The sequence below is a fragment of the Leptodactylus fuscus genome, chromosome 2 (genome assembly GCF_031893055.1).
Source record: "Leptodactylus fuscus isolate aLepFus1 chromosome 2, aLepFus1.hap2, whole genome shotgun sequence".
Classification (NCBI taxonomy): Eukaryota; Metazoa; Chordata; class Amphibia; order Anura; family Leptodactylidae; genus Leptodactylus; species Leptodactylus fuscus.
In genome coordinates, this window is record NC_134266.1 from 41,286,146 (window position 1) to 41,295,255 (window position 9,110).

Below are 9,110 nucleotides of genomic sequence, written 5' to 3' on the forward strand. Positions count from 1 at the left end.
ATACAATTTTTTGGATAGTGAGATGTTTGCTATGCTAAATGATGTAATACTTTTATGGCTTGTTTTGTTATAGTTGGGAAGATAAAAATGATGTGTACGGCTTCATTACCGACAGATAGCCCATTTTATGTCCACCCCATTTGGCTCTCTAAAGGTCTCTCTACTCACAGCTTTTGAAAGGGTTGGTAGGGCGGATACCTCTACTGCAGGCCTAATACAGTCCTATGAAAAAGTTTGGGCACCCCTATTAATCTTAATCATTTTTAGTTCTAAATATTTTGGTGTTTGCAACAGCCATTTCAGTTTGATATATCTAATAACTGATGGACACAGTAATATTTCAGGATTGAAATGAGGTTTATTGTACTAACAGAAAATGCGCAATATGCATTAAACCAAAATTTGACCGGTGCAAAAGTATGGGCACCCTTATTTTATTGATTTGAATACTCCTAACTACTTTTTACTGACTTACTGAAGCACAAAATTGGTTTTGTAACCTCAGTGAGCTTTGAACTTCATAGCCAGGTGTATCCAATCATGAGAAAAGGTATTTAAGGTGGCCAATTGCAAGTTGTTCTACTATTTGAATCTCCTCTGAAGAGTGGCATCATGGGCTACTCAAAACAACTCTCAAATGATCTGAAAACAAAGATTGTTCAACATAGTTGTTCAGCGGAAGGATACAAAAAGCTGTCTCAGAGATTTAACCTGTCACTTTCCACTGTGAGGAACATAGTAAGGAAATGGAAGACCACAGGGACAGTTCTTGTTAAGCCCAGAAGTGGCAGGCCAAGAAAAATATCAGAAAGGCAGAGAAGAAGAATGGTGAGAACAGTCAAGGACAATCCACAGACCACCTCCAAAGAGCTGCAGCATCATCTTGCTGCAGATGGTGTCACTGTGCATCGGTCAACTATACAGCGCACTTTGCACAAATAGAAGCTGTATGGGAGAGTGATGAGAAAGAAGCTGTTTCTGCACGTACGCCACAAATAGAGTTGCCTGAGGTATGAAAAAGCACATTTGGACAAGGCAGCTTCATTTTGGAAACAAAAATTGAGTTGTTGGTTATAAAAAAAGGCGTTATGCATGGCGTCCAAAAAGAAACAGCATTCCAAGAAAAACACATGCTACCCACTGTAAAATTTGGTGGAGGTTCCATCATGCTTTGGGGCTGTGTGGCCAATGCCGGCATCGGGAATCTTGTTAAAGTTGAGAGTCGCATGGATTCCACTCAGTATCAGCAGATTCTTGAGAATAATGTTCAAGAATCAGTGACGAAGTTGAAGTTACGCCGGGGATGGATATTTCAGCAAGACAATGATCCAAAACACCGCTCCAAATCCTCAGGCATTCATGCAGAGGAACAATTACAATGTTCTGGCCATCCCAGTCCCCAGACCTGAATATCATTGAACATCTGTGGGATGATTTGAAGCGGGCTGTCCATGCTCGGCGACCATCTAACTTAACTGAACTTGAATTGTTTGTCCAAAATACCTTTATCCAGGAACTGATTAAAAGCTACAGGAAGCGACTAGAGGCTGTTATCTTTGCAAAAGGAGGATGTACTAAATATTAATGTCACTTTTCTGTTGAGGTGCCCATACTTTTGCACCGGTCAAATTTTGGTTTAATGCATATTGCGCATTTTCTGTTAGTACAATAAACCTCATTTCAATCCTGAAATATTACTGTGTCCATCAGTTATTAGATATATCAAACTGAAATGGCTGTTGCAAATACCAAAATATTTAGAACTAAAAATGATTAAGATTAATAGGGGTGCCCAAACTTTTTCATAGGACTGTATCTGGTATCTATAGGCTTCTCTCTTCTTCGGATGAGAGTGGCTTCCCATCTCATAAATATATGGAGCGGTGGTCCCGAGCGTTGGATAGGCAGATCTCGCTGGCTCAGTGGCAGATCATTTGGTCCAGTGCAATTAAGTCTTCTACATGTATTACGTTTCGGGAAACTCAGATTAACTTGCTCATGCATTGGTATCATACCCCTGCTCTACTTCACTCGTTTAATCCCAGCATCCCTCCCCATTGCTGGTGTTGTGGAGCGGGAGTGGGTACCTTATACCACATCTTTTGGGACTGTTCTGCTGTTCGTCCTTTTTGGCGGGAGGTGAAGGCTCTCATGGATGCTCTTTTCATTCGGGGCATTCCGTTAGATCCTCTTACTTATCTGCTCAATCTCCCTCCAGCTCACTCGGGTAAACAGACATCCAAATTATTCTTATATTTATGCATGGCGGCCAAGACACTTATCGCCCTCCATTGGAAACAAGCTCCCTCCCCCCCCCCGTCCAGCTCTGACTTAGTGGCCCAGGTCAAGGAAGTACGTAGCATGGAGTTTCTAACAGCTTCCCTCAATCACATCCTTGATGCATTCCAAGCAGTGTGGTCGTCTTGGGATGCGTACTGTACTCTGAATGGTTTCTAACCTCCCTTCCTTCTTTCCTTTGTTTTCCCCCTTTGTCGTGTCTGTCTACCCCGTGTTTGATACTTTTTTGAGTTCTTTGGATAAATAATAATAATAATAAATGTTGTTTATATAGCACCAACATATTCCGCAGCGCTGTACAATTTGTAGGGTTCAAATACAGACAGAAAGATACATTACAAAGAAAGTCATTTCACACAATGGGACTGAGGGCCCTGCTCACAAGAGCTTACAATCTATGAGGTAGAGGGGGTGACACAAGAGGTAGCAGGGGCGGCATTGCTTATGCAGAGGTCAGACACTTTTGTAATAGAGGTGACTGTCATTACACACACGTAAAACATTATGAGCCGTCAGCAGTCGTGTCCTTTAACATGTGGATGCAGCTTGGACCTGTAAAGTTAGCATGAGATGACATCATATCATGTGGGGAAATGTGGAAGCGGGGACAGAGGAGGGTTAAATTTTGGGGATTCTAATTATAGTACGGAAGGGTTTACGTTAGAAATTGTGATAGGCCTGTCTGAAAAGATGCGTCTTTAGTTTGCATTTGAAAGTGTAGAAATTGGGAGTTAATCTGATTGTCCGGGGTAGAGCATTCCAGAGAAGTGGTGCAACTCGGGAGAAGTCTTGTATACGAGCGTGGGAGGTTCTGATAATAGAGGATGTAAGTGTTAGGTCATTGAGTGAGAACACTGGTTGGGCGGTAGACAACTGGATGGATGGATACTGAATGCACGGTTGATCTAATTTGTGCCTTGTTCCTTTGTGCACTTTGCCTTGTTCTTTTTTGTATATGTTAAAAATCTTTTAATAAATACAGTTGAAAAAAAATGATGTGTACTGTATTCTCTTCAAGTTTTGATGTAACAAAGCATTTTTAATAGGGGAATTTTTTTCTTTTTATAGTTTTTATTCTCATTCCTTACATAACATGCTCCTATAATATTCATATAGTTGGCCTTGCCGTGTATTATTTCTATCTGGTCCTATTAGGTGTAGTATGATGGTAGACCTGGAGACCATTGTTAGGCTTCCAGCCATCATAGCAATTGGCACCCTAGTACCATGGTGACACCTAAAGCTCTGTCTGCAGGACAGTCAGGGAGTGTGTATGGGGTTGGTGTGAATTTCAGTCTTTCAAGGCTTTTGTCACATTGGCGTGTGCTGCATATGCCTTTTTCAGTAATGGTATGTTACGCCCATTTGCCCTATGTATAAATAAACTTTGCAGCATGTGTTGTATTTATGTGTGGCATATAGGGTGTGGGTGTAGTATATGTGCCGGTGTGACCTAAATGTAAGTGGTGTATAAGGAGAATGCGCTTTATATACTGTTCAACTGGAATATGTATGGCAGGTTCTCTATATAGAAGTGTCAATTATGTTCAGATACATAACTAATGATGCTTTGATTTGCATGAGCTCACTGCCATTTTGTTGGCCGTTAACAAGGCTGAAATTTTTTTTAAAAAATAATGACATAATTTGGCCTATTCCTTGTCAACCCTGAAGACTGTGATTTGGGCATTGTGGCAAATTGTGGAGCCCAGCAAATTTCTTATTTTATAAACACATTCACTGCTGTCTGGTTGTTAAACTCGGAGGCATGAAGAGGTCCCAAAGTATAATGAACTTATTTTTTCAAGTACATTCGGTTCCAAATGAACACATTTTTTTTTTTTTTTTTTTTTTTTAATGTAGATTATGAGCCCCATATAGGGATCACAATGTACTTTTTTTTCCTATCAGTATGTCTTTGTAGAATGAGAGGAAATCCACGCAAACACGGGGAGAACATAAAAACTCCTTGCAGATGTTGTTCCTGGCAGGATTCAAACCCAAGACAGGGCTGCAGTGCTACCCACTGAGCCACCGTGTTGCCCCTCAACTGAGCAAATTTTTGTTGGACGCACACAAAACATTTGAACTTTGTGAGGTGTGCTCATGTCTACAAGTTCCTAAAGTGCGAGTGGCTTGTCTGTGGTTTGTATTCTACAGTACCTCTGAAAAGTTTGGACATATCTTCTCATTCTTTATTTGCTTTTTTTGGCATTTTTTATTTCTACATTGTAGATTATGTGCAGATGCATGAAATAGACATGAAAACAAATCAAGAAACACATTTAGCAATAAGCATTGTAGATTCTTTAGGCTGCAGAGTTAAAGAGGACCTTTCATGTCCTCATCAATGAATGGTCCTTTCGTGGTATGTGCCCCGGTGCTGGAGATATCGGTACCATTAATTTTGGCACCAATATCTCCCCACTGTCAGAAGGGAGGGCTTTACAACCTTGTGTCATTGCTGGGTTGTGAGGAATGTCCTCCCCCCCCCCCCCCAACTGTATGTTAGGACTGTGCAGTAGGTGTGGCCTTGATATCAGGGTCGCAGCCTCTTCCACTGTGATTGTTCAGTCCAGCACGGATGGGGTTAATCCCTTTGCATCTGGCATCTGGATTGAGCACCTGGGCGTGCTGATCGGTGCCGCCTTCCCTCCATTTAAAGGGGTAATCCCACGTCGCCTACTCACCAGTCTTCACTGCTGTAAAATCTTCTTTCTTCCTGGTTTCTTGCATCATTTGGTGGGCGGGGTTTCACATGCAACCTGCCGTTTAGTTCCGCACCCAAATTAGTGTGTAGCTCGGCCCATCCATGCTGTATTACATACAGAGACTGCCTGGATACTTCCTGTTGTTGCTATTAGTATTGTTAGTCCCTTCCCGGGGGACAGTATCCATGCACCGTTAAACGAGCAAAAGGCTGTGGACTCTCTGTTTTGGTCCAGAGACTGCCTGTCTCTGCCATAATGAGCACAATTGAATTAGCTAGCCTGATAACTGGGAGAACAGAAGACGTTCAGAAATGAAAGCAGCTCCTCTCCCCTATCTGATAGCAGGGAGCTAGGTCACATGGTGTAGACACAGGAATAGCTAGATACACAGGCTCGCTCCCGTGCACTTAGCCCCTCCTCCTTCCCCCCTCAGAGTAGGCAGATACATCACTTGACTTTTGAGCAGATAAGTCAAGGGCTGTGTCAACAATGAATTGAACAAAGTAAGATAGTGGACAAACAAAGCAGTTTTGCTGAAGCAATGTATTTAGGAAAAGTCTTACATCCACATTAACAAGCAATATAGATAGGATCCTTGTGATGGGACAACCCCTTTAAGGAGGCTGGTTTCGACGCTTGGTGCCCTAGCCTTAAAACTCAAATACCACACGCTGCATGTCAGTGCAGTACTTAGTTTGTCAGAGTACTGCCTTAGCTAGGTAGGGCTTTAATTAGAATTGTCCCTAGCATTGCCCAAGGAATTGCCACCTAGCTAGCCTTAGTCTCTATTGTTTCATGTGCTGCGGCTGTGTGTTTGGCCCAGCACTGGTATATGTTTCACAGTCTGTCAGTTACCTTAGGCAGGCTGGTACCTGTGGTACTACAGCTGCAGGTGGCTGTGGTGTGGGTGCGGCCCAGTAAGCTGCTGGGAGCACACGGTCATAGTTAGTTGTGTTGTCTAGTGGTGAAGTAACCACTAAGACTTTAGTATTCATTTAGCGGCTGCTTTGTCCTGCAGTGGCAGATTCTCTGAGAAGTTATCAGAGAAGCACTTTAGTTGATGGAGTAGCCCGGCAGTGAAGTTAACTGTCGGGCCTTGTTCACACCAGTACGCCCTGCAGTTCTGAGCCCAGGGGGCTCTTCAGGATATATTTATTATTTAGGTTTTTTTTATCTATCCTGCTGACCGTAACACTGTACTCTAACATAGCCTTGTACGATCAGAGGGGGAGTTTCTTATTACCAAGAAATGACACTAGGTTGTAAGGTCATCCCTTCTGACAGTGGGGAGATATCAGTGTCGAAATTAATGACACCAATATCTCCAGTGCCTGGACACATACCAGGAAAGCCCTTGGGGACTGCTGGGGCTTACTATAGTTACATAGTTACATAGTAGATGAGGTTGGATAAAGACATGAGTCCATCAAGTCCAACCTATAACCCTACAATCCCCTACAGTGTTGATCCAGGGGAAGGCAAAAAACCCCATGAGGCTCATGCCAATTGCCCTATTTCAGGGGAAAAAATTCCTTCCCGACTCCAAATCTGGCAGTCAGTATAAAACCCTATTGAGCCTCAGAAGTCATGTAGGCTCATCAACATCATGACATTTGCATCAAAGGCAAGGAAAGTTGAGTATGAGCTGTTATTTTACTGCACCACTTTTAGGCCTCTGATTTACATTATTATTTTAAGACCTCAGAGAATAATAACAATTCATGGTTTGCAAACCCCAAAAATATTGAGATCAGCTGAATAAAACATTTTTGTAATGAACTCTGGTTATTATAAGTTGGTTCACTCATCCCTACTGTTACAGTGCATCTTAAAACATCCAGTTTGAGGTAACTCAACTCATGTAAAAGCAAGGATTTTAATTGATATGTACAGTATATAGGGATAAGGTTGAATACATGAACTAAAATGTTGCATGAACACATGCACTGAAATTATTTGAAGTTACAGCCCACTTTTGGCTTTTCAGAAAACAATACATTTGATATTCCCGCTACTGAAACAACTGAAGCCTCCTTCCGCTGGTCACAATGTCACACTGACCTCCACAGGCAGGAGAGATGAGTGTTGATCTTCTTCTGGAGATGTATAGTGGAGATCGCAGACAAAGAATCAGGCTTTTCTCATTGGATATCAAGGTTATGCGGAACCTCAACCATTTCCATATGGACAAAACCCCTCCCCCATCCTTCCGTGTCACTACTACTGGGCCACAGTTTACCCCTGTTGTTAGTCACCTTTTATAATCCTGCAAAAGTCTATAAGTAGGCAGCTGGGTGAATTCTCTGTAATCTGCTCTCTCAGTAAATGGCAGTTAGGTGAACTCTTCACTTCCAGGCATTGTCTTATAACACTTCTAGGGTGCCCTCTCCTTCTTTGGGTGGTCATGCTGCACTTGTCACAATCAATTAGGCTCTCCAATGTGGCTCTCTTTAAACAAGCAGGTGACGGGCAGCGGCATAACTATTGGGGTAACAGCAGTAGAGGCTGCCACAGGGCCTGGGACATTAGGGGGCCCAGCGACAGACGCTACCGCTGCATGTTTTGTTTTTTTTCCCGATAGGCTGTTACCAGCTGGAGTAACTCCAGCCAGTAATGAGCCCTATTAGGGACCGCACCGGAGCCAGGGATAGGTAAATAGCATAGCTTTCTATGTTTGTATCCTCCCCTGGGTTTTCAATTATGAAAAGACCCACCTCCCCCCCCCCCCCCCCGGCACATAATGCTGTGTGTAGGAATGCGGGGGGGAAGGGGGGGGGGGGAGTGTCGGACAGTTTCTTCAACATCAGTCACGGTCTTCGGCATCGGTCGGGGGGGGGGGGGGGGCATGTCAAAAATTTGCCACCGGTCCCCGCCATTCCTAGTTACGCCGCTGGTGACAGGTGACTCTCCAGTACTTAGCTTTATATTAGTAGTAAGCTATCAGGAGTGATGTATGTTCTCCTTTGTGGCCCTTAGTCCTGGGAGAAGCTGCTTTCGCTATTTGTTACTGTGGCCTTCACATTGTCTTAGCTTATCCACCCACGTGTACTTTAGTTTTATTCTCTTTATTTCATCTTTAGCATTATAAATTCCTTATAAAACTGAATGAACTACTAATAAAACTCCCTTTGACAATGACCATCTCCCGTCTTAAAGGCATTTAACCTTTGCCCTGGTGTTGACCATTATCTGTATTCTTGATCAAATGAAATCTCCCATTATATATAAGAAATATCTTCAATATCTATGAAAATAATTTTTTTTCTGTACAGAAGAATTGTTGTAATATCATTATTTTTCTGCGCGGCGAATAAGAATAGAAGTGACTCTTATTGTGTGCAGGACAGGTTTCTGCCCCGTGTGACCTCCATCCCATTGTATTGATTAAATGCAAGTTTTTACAGTTGACGTATTAGTGAAAACCTAATATTTTACTGACGAGCGAAACAATCTGGCGGTATAGAAATGACTGGTTTTTGTGTTCGTTAAAAAAAAGGGGTTTACATTTACACCTATAATTTCTATCTCGCTGACTTGAAAAAAAAAAAAGGACAAAATTTCATAAAGGGTGAAGAAAAGCGATGCGGTTTTATAACATAACTTGAGAGATGGATGCATTGAGCTAAAGCCTCGTTAGATTTGTTGCTATGTATAAGAATGATATAAAGACAGGCATATCAAGACTTATTGCTCAGATATTGTAATTTATTATCTTTCCTCTAGAAGATACATGGATCACCAAGTTTTCTCGCACACTGAGAACCGGTTATATAGCTGCAGATTTATTTCAATATCTTCTTGCTAAAACAAATGATACATAGATTCTTAAGTTCTGTCAGTGCGGGGAAACTTTTAACTACATATTTTATGTGTCAATTTACCAAGACATAGCATCCTGTAAATAGACATTTCTTCTACAACTTTTTAGAATTTTCTTTTCAAAATATTTTTTCCCCTTGTTTTATTCCGTGTTTATTTTATGTCTTACTGCGTGAGGTTGTCAGCCTAAATGGGATGTACATTCCTAGAATCCAAATCCAAAATCCCTCTATGACAGCAAGATAATGACTTAAAGGAATATAAAACTTAGATAAAAATGAT